Source organism: Choloepus didactylus, chromosome 1, assembly GCF_015220235.1.
Source record: "Choloepus didactylus isolate mChoDid1 chromosome 1, mChoDid1.pri, whole genome shotgun sequence".
Lineage (NCBI taxonomy): Eukaryota > Metazoa > Chordata > Mammalia > Pilosa > Megalonychidae > Choloepus > Choloepus didactylus.
The window spans coordinates 115,854,671-115,871,681 of NC_051307.1; the positions used below are offsets into that span (position 1 = coordinate 115,854,671).

The 17,011-nt window shown below is 39.8% G+C and overlaps 1 protein-coding gene across 18 annotated transcripts in view; it reads left to right on the forward strand.

Annotated features, from left to right (window-relative positions):
- The first annotated feature begins 853 nt into the window (after window positions 1–853).
- Window positions 854–17,011, forward strand: part of TBL1XR1 (TBL1X receptor 1) — a 201,728-nt gene continuing 185,570 nt past the window's right edge. For 7 of the 18 annotated variants that reach the window (XM_037840334.1, XM_037840368.1, XM_037840349.1 and 4 more), the window contains exons 1-2: window positions 854–881; window positions 3,463–3,521. The gene's annotated coding sequence lies outside the window, so the exon portion shown is untranslated. Of the gene's footprint in view, window positions 882–3,462; window positions 3,522–4,017; window positions 4,486–5,134; window positions 5,286–17,011 lie in introns of those variants that run through there. The other 11 variants (XM_037840352.1, XM_037840258.1, XM_037840284.1 and 8 more) reach the window with 6 other exon arrangements.

A 17,011-nucleotide genomic window follows, 5' to 3' on the forward strand; every position in this document is an offset into this window, starting at 1 on the left:
TGATGGTAGGAGCTGGAGAAGCCATCTTAGATCATTAAATGGAAGCTATATGTTTGAGAGAGTGAGCAATCTGAGTCTTTGAAAACTTATCAGCACTGGACTGTTTACATGGGTATAGTCACATAAAAGAATAAACTTCTATCTTATTTAAGCCATTTTTATATTGCCTTTGTTATAGCAGTCCAAATACAGCTTAATACAGCCTTTTGTTTTTTGAAAGTCTGTCTGTCCTCCCTTCCCTGACCCAACACAGTACTGGAATGTAGGTTCCATGAGAGTAGAGACTTTTGTTTTGTTCACTATGAACAGCTTCTTGAACACGTGATAAATACTTGCTGAATGAATGAATAGCAAAACCATTGGGCATAATGCAGTGCCTTGAGTACTGCCCCGAGGAAGTACATGGCTGGTCAGTATAAGTAAGTGATTGGTACAGCAATATGTTCTGTGTGCGGTTGTTTTTCTGTTCTGACTGAATCACAAACCCAGGGTACAGCCTGCATTTCCATTATCTGAGAGGCACAAATACTTAGAAGATGGTTGTATGTTTCTTTTGCAATTTAAATTAAGACTCCCAAGTAAAGTTCATTGTTCTAATGAAATCGGGTCATAGAGGCATGGAAAACTGTGACAAGGTTCACACTGATGAGAACAGGTCATAAGTGGCATGCTAAGCACAGATGGAGAAAAGGAGCTTGTGTGCTGAGATCTTGAGATGTGTGGCCGAGATGTGCATCAGTCCGGATGGCAGAAGCTGATAGCTGGAAGAGCCACAGACAAAGAATTGTACAATGTAAGTCAAAATGAAACAGAAACATCACAGGGTATCAGCAGGATGCCTGGGGGTAAATGCTACAGACGTAAAGCCACTGAGTCTCTGGGTGAGTAAAGAATATGAAAAGAGTTAGAGCATTGGGGTAATATTTTGGGTATCAAATATCCTTTTCGTGATATTAAGCTTGTTTTGAACACTTTAATTACATAAGACAGGCTAATGTAAACAATTTAAAACATCATGGTGGCTTAAAAATAAAAATAAAAAGAAACATATATAACGAGATCCTGTAGGCCTGGGATTAAGACACTTTAAAATGTTCTATTTCTTGAGTGATGAAAGTTGCAAAGGTGTAGGCTATTTTGTGGTACCACACCCTCTGGGTGTAATATTACTGAAGTAAAACAAGTTAGGATTTGTTTAGTCATTTTACAACATATATGTAACTTCTGGTAACAGTTACTGGTATGAGGTATCTGTTGAGTAATTAGCTAGAAAGTTCAAGAGAACTTTCTTAATAATGTATCCCGCTGCTTTAAAACTTCTTAGTAACAGAGTAATTTCTCCTTTCCAGAAACATATTAACATCTATACTCAAAGCTTAAGGACAGTTTTTAGATTAGGACAAAGCCCTGAAAATTAGTAACAATATTTACTTCCTTGTATTTACCCCACCCCATGTGCCTAATTATTGCTTGATCTATTGGATACATTGGAATGACTAGAGGGTGAGGTAACAATACATACGACCTTGTATAGTGGCTTATTTATCTAAGCATTTCATGTTTAAGGTATTCTGTCATTTCAGATAGGTCCTTAAAGTATAGAAATCAAAGAATCAGAATATGGTCTCATTAAAACTCCTTTTATGGGAAATCAAGGCTTTTCTACATTTAGGTGCTTCTTTTGCTCAAAGGTTCTCTTTCCAGCACTCTCTGCAGTGAGTGTGCTTTAATAATCACGGCCTAGGTACACTTTACCAGAATTAGTTTATGGCACTGGTTCCCACCGGGTGATTTTTATTGTGGTGTTCAAATGTAGTAATTTATGTGCATAAATATCTTGTAAACTACAATACAGTAAACAAATGCATGAGTTATTATTAACAACTTGTTAGGGGAGGAGGCAGTTTGGTATAGGTACAAAAACTTCAGGCCCAAATTCCTGGACCATATGAACTTGAAGGAAATGGGTAGGTTCTCCCCCATGGGGCAAGGAATAGGGGACACTGTCGGGGAGGAAAAGGCTGGAGCACCAGATTGGAGAGCATCCTTGTAAGAATCAGCATGGTTGGGTAGTCCTCATTCACTGGAAGGGTAGTCTCATTTTCTAGTAGCAGCTATCTGGAGAAGACCCATGCATGGCACAATGTCAAACCTGGAAAACAATCTAGGCCGACAGATTTGTTTCATTGGGTGGTTGGGATAATGCATTCTAATTGTATTGAGATACTTTACCTATTGAAGAGACATGTTAGTGACATACATATTTCATTAATCAACTCTTAAAAATATTTTTAAAAAATCCTTTACTCTCATCCTTCTGAAAGAGTTCTTTGCAAGGGCACTAGTTCTGTGATAGATGAACCTCACCTTTAGAATCCTACTGAAACGTGAAAATCGTTTTCTTTGTGCTGTTTCCCTGTACCCTCTGCACAGTGTTTTGGAAACCTGCAGTTATCTAAATTCCCATCAGGTAACATTGTTTAATCTAACATTCCCTCTTTCCTATATGAAAATAGCTCTAAGGACACACCACCCATGCTTTGAACTTTCTCTGGTTGGGAGGGAGTTTCCAATCCCACCCCTTTTCCTCTTATGTTTTTCCTGCTCACCCTGCCCCTGGCAGGCCAAGAAAGGCCTTGGGCCGCTCCCCCTAAGCAGGGGATCATTAGGGGAAACCTTGGCTAAAAAAAGGCACCTGCTCTAATCACTGAAGTTATTAAGCCACCAGGTGCTCAGACCTGTAGAAACTACTTCGTGATAATTTTTTTTTCCCTTTGATGTGAAAACTCGGTCTCTGATATTAATTGAAAAGAAAACACTATTGCTTTAAAATAACCACTACACCTATTTGCAAATATTGTGATGAAAGTATAAAAACAGAACCCTCACCTAAGAAGGCTGCCAAAAATATTATTTTGCTTTGAAGACAGTAATAACTGAAAACAACAAGAAAAAGATTGCTTTCAAGTCATATTTTAAAACCAAAAGGGTAGCTGCTTTTCATGTTCTGGGCTTATACAAACGTCTAAGCAGTACCCCCATCACTGCTCTTTCAGAGCATTAGAAAGATTAACACCACATTTGCTTTAAAAACTGTGAGGTGCCTCCCTTCTTCAAAACAACCGGTTGCACTCCCTTCTTCAATCATATTGTCACATTATCACTCATCTAAGTTGTACTTTATAAGCTGTTTTGATGTGCTACACATATGCAGAAAGTACACAAAGCGCATAAACTTCTACTGTCGATGCTGCCATAGAGGTATATATTTAGTAAACATTTAGTTACATTATTTTATTTTTGTGAAATGAGAACTGATCGACCAAACCTTTCAAACAGACCCACCAGACGATAAATACCACCATATGTTTGATTCTCAGTAAATTTGGGCATAAACACTTCAATTACAGCTTTGTGCTTAGTATCAAAAAATCTTTTCTTGTGTGTGTGTTTTCTCTACAGATCCCGTGCTCTGGATTAAATTTTAAAAATCGCTTATTACAGATAAAACACCTTTCCAGGTACGCTTCTCAGAAACATATGCATTTATGCACACAAAGGTGTGTACATATCTTTTCACAAAAAACGTCCATATGATGCCTACGCCGCGCTCCCTGCACATGTCCACGGAGTCCGTATCCAGCCCACCGCGCCGCCGGGGTGCCCGAGCGAACAGGCTGCCCCCCAACACTCAGAAGCCCCGCCGGGCTCCCCAGGAAAGTTAACCGGCGTTCCCACATTGGCTGCCTCCCCGCCCCCACCTGGGCATCGGGCCGCGCGGCCGACACCCAAAGCAGCCCCGCACCCCGGCAGCGCACCGCGGGTGGGGGTAGGGTGGGGCGGGGCATCCAGTTCCCCCAGGCGCCTGCGATCGCCTGCGGGTCTTTATTTTTAAAAGAATGCGCCGCAAACGCCCAGCCCCCAGCACCGCCGCAGCGGGCGGGGAGGGGAAGAGAAGCGAGGCCGCCGGCGCCCCTCCCCCGCGCGCCGCCCGCCCGGCGCAGGCCGCTCGGGTTTGTTTTGCTGCGCGGCCGCCGCCGCCGCGGGCCTCGCGAGCTCATTTGTGCCTGGCTGGTCCCCACTTCTCTCTCCCCAGTGTTGAGTGTCTGAGCCGTTGGCTGCTCCGAACCGTTTGGCTCTTTCCCTTAGTAACAGCTTTTACCTTCTGCCTCAATTCCTCTCCCCGCTCGCGCCCTTCCCCCGCGCGCCGCCTCCCCCCGCCGCCGGCCGCGTGCGCCCCCGCCCCTCCCCCCGCGGCGGGAGCACCTCCGCTCGCCACCTGGGGACCCGGGCCGCACTCCCTGCCCCCGCCCGCCCGGCGCCCATCCCCCGCGCCCTCAGCTCGCCGGGGTTATAATTGCCTCTCACCCCCCGGAGGGGTTATTTTGGGGGTGGTTGGAGGCGGCGGCGGCGGCGAGGAGGGGAATTTCCTTGTGCCTCCATTCCCGGGAGGGGGGAGCGGCGTTGGAGGTCACCGCTTTCCAGGTAAGATCTGGGGGCCGGACCCCGGGGTGGGGGCGGCCGCGGGCCGGGGCGGGGGGCGCGGGTGGAGGCGGCCAGTGGGCGCCAGGCCATGGGGGGATGGGCGCAAGTGGAACCTGGATTTTTCAACTTGGCCTTTTGGGGAGCTGGGGTTTTGGTGGGGGAGGGGAAGAAAGGGAGGGCATTTAGGGTGCCCCCACCCCCTCCTTTTTCCTCTCTCTGGCTTCTTTGCAGTGCTCACGTGCCTGCCCAGCCCCTAGCCTCTCCTGATCTCGGGGATCCTCACCCTTATTATGTTGTTGTTGTCCCCGAAAATATGCACCTCGGCCTTCTCCCCCTCCTTCCACCCTTCGTGCATTTCTACCCCTTTTGTGTGTGTGTGTGTGTGTGTGTGTGTGTGTGTGTGTGTGTGTGTGTGTTTTGTAGGCTTTCAGGAAAGAATTTGCAGCAAATTGAATCAAGGAGCCATCATGAGGCCGACTCCTTTATAACCTATTTTTAGCAGAGGAGAAGGCGCTTTTCCGTGCATGTTATTTTGTTAAACCTCAAGCAGCAATGGAAATCTGCCCCCTTTCTCGGGCGCGGCCCCGGCCCGCGTGTTGGGGGCTGCGGGCGGCTGTTGGGGCCGCGCGTCCGGGGCGGGGGCACCGGCCGGGGGAGGGGCGCGCCGGCTGCCGTGCCTCGCTCCGGGACGTGTTTATTTGTAACTTAGTGCTTTTTATCGTCTTAAGGAGGTATTTGATAGAACCTCTTTAAGTTGGGTTCGGAAGTGTAGAATTGGCAAAGTTATTGCCAGCTTCCTGGTAAGTTTTGGGTGGCACAGAGTCACATCATTTTCTGACGGTGTAAAGGCCACGTTGGGAGGGTGGTTTCTCGGTAACTTCCTCTTTGCAAACGATATTGTGTGTCTTTTTTTGTTTGAACAGAAGCAGACTTTTATGAAGTGAAGTATTAATCTTAAATGGCAGTTAGAGGGAGGCCGTGCATGTGTTAACATGTTCAGTATTTTTGGAAGTTCCTAATTTGCTGAAACAGGCATCACTTTGCAGTGGCAACTGAGATTACATTTGTTGTGAAGATGGTGTGTTACATGTAAAATTGGGGTTGTAATGGCTTTATAGAAAATACTCCCTTTGTTAAGTAATCTAATAACATTCACTTAAAAATTATTTGGCGTTACAGAGAAGTGTTGCAGCCTAGTTAAAAATTAGATTTTCTGAGTGTCTTAAAACCTTGGACTGTGCAAGCGTCAAAAGTGAGGTGTTAGAACCTATGTGATTTACAGTTGACTTAGAGAAGTTTTCTGTTGGCTTTCTTGTTTTCCAAACAAGAACCTTGTGCTGATGTAAACAAGCTTGTTAATAAAATATGGTGGGTGAAATGATGGGTTATTATTAGTGTGAATGGTTTATCTCTCCCCTCCCCCCAGGTATATAATTAAGTAATCATTTTTCTCTTCCTTTTTTTCCTAAAGACACCTTCACCAGATAGGGTGTTGTAAGGCCCTCATGGTGTTTTTAATCTACTTACTTAAAACAACGTGTAATAAATAATCTTGGTTACACATCGAAGATACAGTGGGTGACTTTTTGGGTTTCCCATTGGGATTCATTTTCATTTTTGTTAAGTAAGACCTATGATACATTGGTGTATTTTAGTAATTCTGAATTCCTGATATTGTATGTTCACACCATGTTAATAAGTATATAGTCTAGGGAAATAAGGCAGCTTTGTCTCCATGAAAACGGCGTTTATGTTGGATTGTATCATGGGAGTTTATGGCAAGCCTCCCAAATTATCACTGAGGGTTCTAGAAATAGTTAGAATTTACCTGTGGGGGAAGGGTGGCAGAAAGAAAACATGCTTGAGAGTGGTTAGGCATGTGATGCTTGTTTATACTTTTTGCTCTTAAATGGAGGTTTTCCTGCTTGTTTGGAATATGATTTGTTTACCCCATTTCTGCTAATCCTGCATTGTGGTGTATGTAATTAGAGCCATTAAAGCCATCAATAACTTATTTTTAGCCATTTGAGTAGGTAGAATCAGACTTTTAGGGCAAAATGCTAAACTTGTGTTGGGGCTGAAAACATGCAGGAAAAAAAGTTTTGTTTAATGTTAAGGAGCTCCAGTGGTTTGTTAATGGCTTAAAAATTGTTGCAAAGCTCACCAATAGTTTATAAATTTGTAATAGAATAGCTTTAGTATTCATGGGAGACACTGGTGGTGAATCGACTACCTCCTTGTAATTTTGGTTTTATTTTGTAAATTTAGGTTGTGATTTCGCATTGTTGCTTGAAAAAGGTGTTAAGCATTTTTAATAACTTTTTACATATGTCCAGGAATCTTTTGGATATTTTTGTGTGCAACATCTAATTAAGGTTTTTGCATGATTACTATGATACATGCCTACTGAAAGAACAAGAAATAACGGCTTCCTGTGTACTGTGGGAGCCTTTCAGGCTAATACCCAGGAAGGGCAGTAGCTTAGTATAAACATAGGAGTTACTGATAAAAGAGATGCGATTAATGGACCTTTGAATGACAACCTGTTGAATAAACATATCTGCTCATATATAGCAATGAAATATAACTACAGCCTTGTCAGATGAGTAGCTGACAAAGGAATCGCTTTCTGTAATTACAGTAGTAGTAGTACAAAGAATTTCTGACTCCACACATTTTGATAAAGTTGGTAGAGATAATTTGTCGGTTTTGTTCATTTTTAGTGTTGTTTCTTTAAAAATAATTGGAGAATATGAGTGGTAGGGGAGAAGGTTGGCAGAAACGTTGGCAGTATTTGGGACTTTGTATTTTTTAGTACATATGAATTTCACTCATCTCACAAATAACGTATACAATGTAAGTCACAGAAATGCCAAAAAGGAAAGCAGTTACAGGAACCATTTATACCTGTACTCAAACATCCCTATATGCAAAAGGGCTTGCATCTTAGGGTTGTGTAGCAAAGAATTGGTGGTTAGTATGGTCCAATTTAGAGACCAACTTGGTGGTATATCGCCTTTTCCACCACGAACGGAAACTTGAAGATTAAAAACAAAAAGCTCCAATATGGGAGCTCTGTATTTCTACATGATTTTTCTGTAAACCTGCAACTTCTCTAATGAAAAATCAATAATAATAATAAAAACAACTGCGAGAGGTGATGCCTGAGAGTTTTGGCTATGTCCCCCTCCCCCACTTTTGGTTTGGATTACATTAATTGTCCTGTAACCATAGAACCAGAGCAAAGGGACTCTGCTTTGGCTATGCTCTTGGCCCCGTGTGTGGTGCATTTTAAATCATTTATGCCTTAGGCCAATCCTGTGAGTTGGGTAGTGGCAGGCTTTTTTTGTGGGTGATGAAACAGAGGTAGAGAGAAGTTAATTATCTTTGCCCAAGGCCACAAAATGATTACATGATGTTCTGGGGTTCAGACCTAGGTCTGTATGACCCCTAGAGTCCATGTTCTTTCTAGATGACTGTGTCTGTGCCACTATTTTCCAGCTATTTTGTCAGTCTTGTCTTTAGATATGCTTGCAAAAACTTGTGTTTATTATTCTGCAGTTGGGCATCTCTACTAACTGTGGGTCAGGTGATTGCATGGATAAATGAAACTTACAGAACCCAAATATCATTGCACTTAACTCCCTATGACTATTTAATAAGATGCTCTCTTTGTCAACTGTATTTCCTGCTTTAAGATTGACAGCCTCTCAAAATACTGTTAGTGGAAATAAGAAAATCTGATGGATTGCTCTTCAACAAAAATGATGTGATTCTCTGCCTACAATTAAGAAGGAAAAGCCAATAAGAATATGCTTCACTATCCTCAATACATATTCTTGAAAACTTCTATGAGAGAAATCAAGTATTAAGTCTTTGTGTAGCAAAGTTTGAGCAAAGGTCCTTGCTGCGAACTGTGTGGGTTCGAACCCTGACTCCACCCCTTATTAAGGGTGCACCCTTGAGGGAGTAATTTCTGCTGTGTTTCAGTTTGCTCATCTGTATAATGGGGGCAGTCACCTTCATAGAGTTGTGAGACTTAAGTCATTTAATGTGTGTAAAGGGATTAGAACAATGTCTGACGTACTAATAAGTCATTTAATGTGTGTAAAGGGATTAGAACAATGTCTGACGTATTAAGCACCATATAGTGTAAGCTACTTATAATAACGATATGTTTGGTTTTGAAGTTTGCTTCTTTGCTTTGTATTTTATTTGCTTATTTATTTATTTTAGTGGGGCATAGTGTACAGAAAGCATTTGGCAGTTTTATTTCCTGAGTTTCTGGGCAAAACTTAAATGTCTTATCTGTAGCTTAATTTATTTACTCCTGAAGTTGTGATTTAAGTCATACATATACCATGAAGAATTAGATTGACTTTTAACACTAAGTGGGAATGATATCAAGTTATATGGTTGGTGCAGGTACAGTGGTGAATGGTGGATCTCTTGCATGCCTTTGTTGCTGTTCCTTTGTCACTTGGGTTTGGACTTCTTAAATTTACTTGCACCATTTGAAATATTTCCCAACTCCTCTTTTTCAATAAAAAAGTATCTCTGTCAAAAAAAAAAGGGGAATCTTTGTCTTCTGAGGCTGAATACAGCAATACGTAGGATCTACATTTTAGGTTGGGATGATTGATTACTTCAGTAGGAGGTTTTTTTTCTGTAGACTTTACTTTTTACCTGGTGTTTGTTCTGTATTTTCAGTTGCTGTCCAGACAGTACCACCTGGAAGGTATTCCATTCCTCTGAAAAAATATCTGTGAGCTTTGTATTTTATTTTCACTTCCCGCTTTACCACTCTTAATTCTACAGAACTGTTAACTACTGTTGGTCAAAGTTCTGTGTGTTGGAACTATACAGGCACCTTCACAGGTACTTGTGGCAATCTGAGCAGTTGATACCCTGATGTTACCAGTGAGGAGGTTAAGGTAGTTAAGGGGCAGGTTAGAGATTTAGACTCAGTCTGCATGACATGCTGGTGTTCTCAACTAGATGTCCTCTCAGTGAATGAGTGAATGGATGGTTTTAGTCCTGTGTTATTGCATTAATTTTCTAGTTTATTGCCCTGAGCAGCCTCTCTTCTCCATCCTATGTTCTGTAACTACTGGCAGTGTGATTTTTTTTAAAATGTTGGTTTCATCATGTCACTTCCCCTGCTGGAGAAGCCATAATGGCTTCCCGTTGCCAACTGGATCGAGTTCCTGTACCTCAGTCTGGCTTTTAGGACTCATTCTACCTATTCAGCTTTTTTTCTCCCTCTTCCCAGTTTGAGATTCTTGCCATATTTGTTACTCCTCTGTTTAGGTTCATGCTGTTCCTTCTCCTTGTCCTTATTTTTTTTAATAGCCTAGTTTTAGTCCCACTAATTCTATGAAGCCTTTTCTGACCATCCTGACTCAGGATATTTCTCTGCAGAGATTGCATTGCATTTAATGAATATGACAAACGCATAACTATTCATTGTTTTGTGGGTATGTGTCATGCTACCCCAGCTACATGTTACATTCCTTGATGGGAAGGACCTTTCTCTTTAAGTATTTGGCAGAGTTTTTGGTTTTTGTATGAAGAGCTCAAAACAATACCGTATGCATGTTAAGATTCATTGTACAAGGGCTCATGTTAAAAGAAGACCAGTGACAGTCCTCTTGCACTGTTGTTGATGTGGCAAAAGCTCTTTGTAAATTAGGCTTTCACAGTTTAGGTGTGCTATAGTCACATATAACTGTTAATTTGAAGTTTGAGTGTTAATGCTCCCAGTATTGACAAGAAAAAAAATACCTGGTTAAAACTTAGAGTTAAATAAAGATGGGTATTTCCCTCCTAATCCTGGAATAACAGCCACAGTGCTGGGGAGAGACTTAATCTGGTAGAAGGTTGTGTCACACCATGTTGGCTTTATCTGGTTATATATGTGCCAAGTGTGATGAAGCTTAAGATTTTGGACTCTATTGGTTAATATGTCAGGCTTTTTTTTGCTCATTATTTCCTCCGTAGAGTGCCAGAACAAGATTGGGTGTGTAGCTCTTACTCTGTGTGACAACATTCTGACCACATTGGAGTTTCCTTTTAGCCATCACTATCAATGTATTCAGTATAGGGTGTACTTTTTTACAGTATAAATGGGTTTAATTTACCAGAAGAACGTTGTCTCAACCATCTTCCTTCCACAGGATTTTTTTTTTAATTAAATTCAGTTTTATTGACATATATTCACATACCATGCGATCATCCATGGTGTAGAGTCAACTGTTCACAGTACCATCATATAGTTGTGCATTCATCATCCCAATCTATTTTTGAACATTTTCATTACACCAGAAAGAATCAGAATCAGAATAAAAAATAAAAATAAAAACACCCAAATCATCCCCCCATCCCTCCCTATTTTTCATTTAGTTTTTGTTTCCATTTTTCTACTCATCCATCCATAAACTAGATAAAGGGAGTGCGCTCCACAAGGTTTTCGCAATCACACTGTCACCCCTTGTAATCTACATTGTTACACAATCGTCTTCAAGAGTCCAGACTGCTGGGTTGGAGTTTGATAGTTTCAGGTATTTACTTCTAGCTATTCCAACACATTAAAACCTAAGAGGTGTTATCTATATAGTGCATAAGAATGTCCACCAGAGTGACCTCTCGACTCCATTTGAAATCTCTCAGCCACTGAAACTTTATTTTGTTTCATTTTGCATCCCCCTTTTGGTCAAGAAGATATTCTCAATCCCTGTCCACATTCATCCCTGGGAGTCATATCCTGCTTTGCCAGGGAGATTTACACCCTTGGGAGTCAGGCCCCATGTAAGGGGGAGAGCAGTGAGTTCATCTGCTGAGGTGGCTTAGTTAGGGAGAAAGAGAGGGCCACATCTGAGCAACAAGGATGTACTCGGGGAGACTCTTAGGCACAATTATATGCAAGTTTTAGCCTCTCCTTTGCAGTAACGAGCTCCATAAGGGCAAGTCCCATGATAGAGGGCTGAGCACATCAAACCCCCAGTCCTCAGTGTTTGTGACAACATCAGCATCAGTCCAGGTGAGGAAGTCCAACACTTCCGCATTTCCCCCCAGCTCCTCAGGGGGCCCTACAAATATATTTTTATTCTCTGCCCAAATTACTTTGGGATGTGTCACTATTTCACTCTAACCTATACTAACCTACCATTATCTCACTTCCTATTCAAGTTCCATGTAATTGTGGTATTTGAGCAGACTGATTGTAGAGTTGTACTGTTTATAGATCCTGCACCAAATAGACATTTCTTCCCTTGGTCTCACATGGAAGTTGAAGTTTAAAACACGGTAGTTTTGACCTTTACCCTTTGGCTCAGTTTGCCCTAGTCTTAACCAGATCTGCTTCATTCATATCACTAATTGAATTCTGGGCTCTTTTTCAGCTTTTTTTTTAAAATGGTTGCTGTATGTGCTAATACTGACATTCGTGTCTGCTGAGCTCTAGCTCTGAGTTTCAGGTGTCACACAGGTACCCAGTGTTCCAGAGACCAGTCAGGTTATACACTAAGGGATCAGCATCTCAGAGTTTGGAGATAGCCGTGACAATTCAGGAATAGATTTGACTGCTGTAAGAGCTTAAATCTAGGGACCATTACAGTAATCGTTCCCCTCTTAGACTGTGTTCTAAGATTCAATTCTGAGTTTACACATTGTTGTTAGTCCATATTGGTGAGGCATTATAGTGTTTGCCTTTATTTCTGGCTTACTTCACTCAAAATGCTGTGTACAGGATCCATTCACCTCCTTGTGTGTCTCACAGCTTCATTCATTCTCGTAGTTGCTCAGTATTCCATTGTATGCTTTCCACAGGTTTTTATGGTAAGGCTTTGCTGTATTATTTCTAACCAAGGTAATTGATTCTTTCTAAGGGCAACTAATTTGGTTTTATGTACTTCAGAAATTTTTAATATTTTGAGTTTTAAAATATAAGCTTCTTAGTAGATGATTTTGAGTCAAACAAAATGAGTTGATGTTACCCTGCCTTCTGAGACTTTAATACAATCAAGCTCTAAGAGTCATCCTGAGAGGTCAATAATTAAAGTTCAATAAATGTAGAGAGAATACTTGGATAAGGAAAAGATTTTTTTTTGGTAAAATGAATAGGTTTCAAGAATGGTGAGAAAAGAATAGGTGTTGATTTCCCCTTTGAAGTTTTTTTTCAGGAGGAAGAATTTAAAAAACAAAAGAACTTGAGCAGTGAGGGTTAGAGACAGGTCATTCCAGTATTATAATAGAATAATTCTTTATATGAAACAATAGTCTATAGTCTGGGCTCTTAAACTTTTTTTTTTTTTTAAATATAGGAGAAGTTAAATTTTAAGTACTTTAAAATGGAAGATTATTTACTTTTTAGAACTAGTTATCAGTCTACTTCTTGGCACCTCTGTTTTGTCTGAGATCAAAGTTTTTATCAGTGCTTTGCTTTTTTGCCTTCATTTTGCATTGTGTGCTTTTTAGCACGCGGGAGGTAATAAGTCACAGATTTTTTTTAATGCAATTTTATCGAGTTATATTCACACACTATACAGTCCATCCAAAGCATGTAATCAGTGGCTTACAGTATTATCACATAGTTGTGCATTCATCACCACAATCAGTTTTTGAACATTTTCATTAACTCCAAAAAGAAAAAAAAATAAAAAAATAAAAAAGAGGAAACTCAAAACATCTTGTACCCCTTATCCTCCCTCATCATTGATCCCTAGCATTGGTGCAATACATTTGTTACTGTTGATGAAAGAATATTAAGATATTGCTGTTATCTATAGTCCATAGTTTTCAGTAGGTACATTTTTTCCCCAATTACCACTCTATTATTAACTCCTTGTAATAGTTTCGTACATTTGTTCTTGTTCGTGGAGGTGATTTTTTTATATCTGTCCTGTTAATCACAGTAGTCATCCACCAACAGATTTACTGAGTTATGCAGTCGCATGTTTTAACCTCTGGCTTTCCTTCTGTTGACATATATGACTAAACTTCCCCTGTCAACCACACTCCCACAGTTCACTGTTAGTTATACTCACAATAATGTGCTATAATCACCTCTATCCATTTCCACTCATTTAAATTCAACCTAGTTAAAAATTTTGCACATCTTAAGCAACCGCTCCCTGTGCTCTAGCCTCATTCTACCTTCTTGTCACCTATATTCTAGATTTTAACTCATAGATTTTAAATGGATGTCTGTATTTTTGTTCTTAGTAGGTATCTACATGAATGGTTTGTAGCTTTTTATCATGGATCCAGTATTAAGCAAATGAGTTTTTATCATTTTTTACCCATCATTGTATGGGTAAAAGAATTTAGCGTCTATAAATGTATATTAAAAGGACTGGAAGAAATGTTAACTAAAATTCATTCATTCAGTCAGTTCCTGTATTAAAATTCTGCGAGTCTGTCATTTAATCTTTTTGTGTTATATTTTTGGGGGAGGGAGACTTACATACAGAAATTCTGCTTAATTCAGAGTATTTAAAGATAAAAATCTACTACCTTATGTAGAATAGTAGAACAGTCTGGAAAGCACTTGATATTAGCATAAACAAACACCTTGCCAGACAAATTATAATAAAAGCGTATTTTGGTGGTTACTTTCAGTTGCTAACCAGAGCACTGCTTATGGGTTAGGGAAAGGTGTTTTATGCCTTTCTCTCAGCTTGTACAGGCTAATTAGGTAGTGTATGCTAATCTTGTTCCATTTCTGTTTTGTGGCTATCAGATGTTATTAACTCACAGTATAAGGCAATTGTGTTATCTGCTTCGGGTTTCTGAAATGAGGTAATGGGAATAGATAATGAATGAATTTTCTTATTTTTTTTTTCTTTTCCTCTATAGTTGTCCTTTCAAAGGATAGAATTTATGAGTGTGAATTTTAAAGGATACTTGTAAGTGGAGCAATGTTCTTTGGTACCTTTTATATAAAAGTATAATCATTTTCTTTAAATCACTGTTCTCTGTCGTCCTTAGTAAGTGATGCACGTTTGTGGTATCATGGACTGGAGTTAGGAGTGCAGTCTTATTTTATCCTGGAATAGAGTTTTCCTGTTTTACAAAACTAACAGGCACTTATGATTAGTCTTGACTTTGGATTGCCTTATATCGTGCCAGCAGAAGTCAGCAGTTTTCACATCGGGGTGAAGTGTTTTGTGTGAATTATTCTTTCACAGATTTGTTTAGATTTGGTATTTATGACTTTCTTGTATTTAAAGGATTTCTCAAACATACGTTTAAATGATAAAGGGGGCAGAAGATCCTGTATGGTCTGCTGTTGTTTTTGCTTAAAATGGGGGGATGGAGTGGATAGGAGGGTAAACACATGATGGAGTGTATGTACTAGTATGTGTGTGTATGCTTGCTGTGTGTGCTGAGAATCACTCGAGAAAGAAACAAGAGATGACTAATGACAGTGGTTCCTTGGTAGGGTTGGGGTAGGGGAATGATATGGTCGTGTGGGAGAGAGACTTATTTTCATGTATCACTCTTTGAACTGTTTGAGTCTTACTATGTTACATTACCATTTCAGAAAGTAGTGATTGTGACATATTAAGGCAGCCGGTTGAGAATTTTTAATTTTTCTGATTTCAGTTTAGACTGTCAAAAGGAGAGGAAAAAAATATGATAATTTCTCCCTTGTTTTTCAGTTAGTTCTCTTAAGATCTGGAACTGTGTATATTTCTGTAAACATCTGTTTCAGGTTTATTGGCAGAATTAGAGCATTTGAGTAGTTTTTGCTTAAGTGTTAGTTCTGTTTCATGGCTGGGTCATCAGACAGGATAGTTTCTGTTGACTTTTGAGTCTTGTCCAAGATTGATATAATTGGAAGTTAATTCAGTGCAGCCTTTAAAAAGAGTATTTGGTTGTTCAGTAGTACGTAGGTGTTGTCTGAGTTCAAAGGAATTGTTTTGCCAAGAATTTGGACATCAGGTGATAATTAGGGCTCTCATGGTTTAGTAGTTGATATAAATAATTGCAGTAGTCTTACAATAGTGTGGATCCCTACTATGCCTTGTGACCTTAGATGTGTGTATTATTGACTCCAAGGAGGATTCTGATGAGATTCCCTTCCATCATTAGATTCTTTCTTGGATTATTGCATTTGGTGTCACTTGTAATTGTTCATTGGCTCTTCTGTTAACTTGTAATGGGGTTTGTCTTATAGTTTGTGCTCATCACTTCCACCTTTAGTACAAAGCTTGAGCAACCTCAGAGAGAGGTAGAACCTGTTTTTGTGCGTTTAATTTTGCTGCATTGTGAACCTGACACTAGCTTTCACTGTAGGCACTGCCTCTCCCTTCAGCAGTTAAGGGGACTGAAGTAGGTCTTTCTCTAATCTTTGACATTAAACTCTTGACTGTTGGATGTTATTGTGTGAAGAGTTCAGCTCACGAGCAAGGCATCCCTGATTTGAATTCTGTCCCTCCTAGTTACTAGTTGTGTAGCTTTGGGAAATTATATAACGTTTCCAGCTTTATTTCTTCATCTGAAAAATGGGAATAAAGGATAATTAGTATTTTCCTCAGAAAGTGGTTATAAGGATTGAACAAGAATGCATGTAGTAAGTACTCAGTAAATGCTAGTTATTAGTTGGTGGTATTTGTTAGCGGCAGTGGCAGTAGCTGTAGAGAGAGGCAGAAAAGTGATACCCATCCTGACACCTTATTCTGTAAACCTATCACAGCTTCCTGTGGCAACTGCAGAGAACAGGATGGTTAGAATTTTCCATTTGGTGGGCTAGGACTGCATTTGGTAAATGCTTTCATTGCTCGCTCTAAAATGAGAATGTGTGTTCTGGGGCTTTATGTCTCTGATACATGTTAGTTTTACAGTAATATTTTTTATTGAACTTTGTCACCCATTGATGTTTCAGGAAAAAAAAAGGTTGCTAGTGTTCTTAAAAAATAGTCTTTTTGCTCTCTGGAATGGAATCTACCCCTTTCCTCCAGTACTAAGTGATCAAACACTTCTAAGATTGTCGGTAGGTAGTGCTTGGATCACTAATTTCAAATATACAAATTACATTTTGTACAAACTTTGAGAACTCTCACTGAAAAATACACGTATATATGGACATATATATATGCAAAAAAAACTGAAATCAAAGTTTCCACGGAATGATTCCTCATATACACACATTTTCTATACTCTTCTATTCTTTTTCATTTAAAAATATGCTTTTATAAACATCCAAATTCTGTTGTTTAATGAACAATAATGGTTTTATTATTTAATGAATTTAGAAAATACTGGTTCAAAAGAGTTCAAAATTGTGATTCTCTGTTTTTATGGATTTTGAGTCTGAACTCAGAATGAGGAACAAATTGCCATTCCAAATGATAGTGCATTGATAAGTCACATTTTTTGGTGCTAATGTCTTCATGTAACATTCTGAGGCTCTATTAGGATTCTGAAGTTCTAATGTCCCAATTTTGTAAGGTATGCATTAGAAGTAAGTTATAAAGGATAAGGAGTTTTGATTGCTGTTAAATGTACATATAAGACTTTTAGG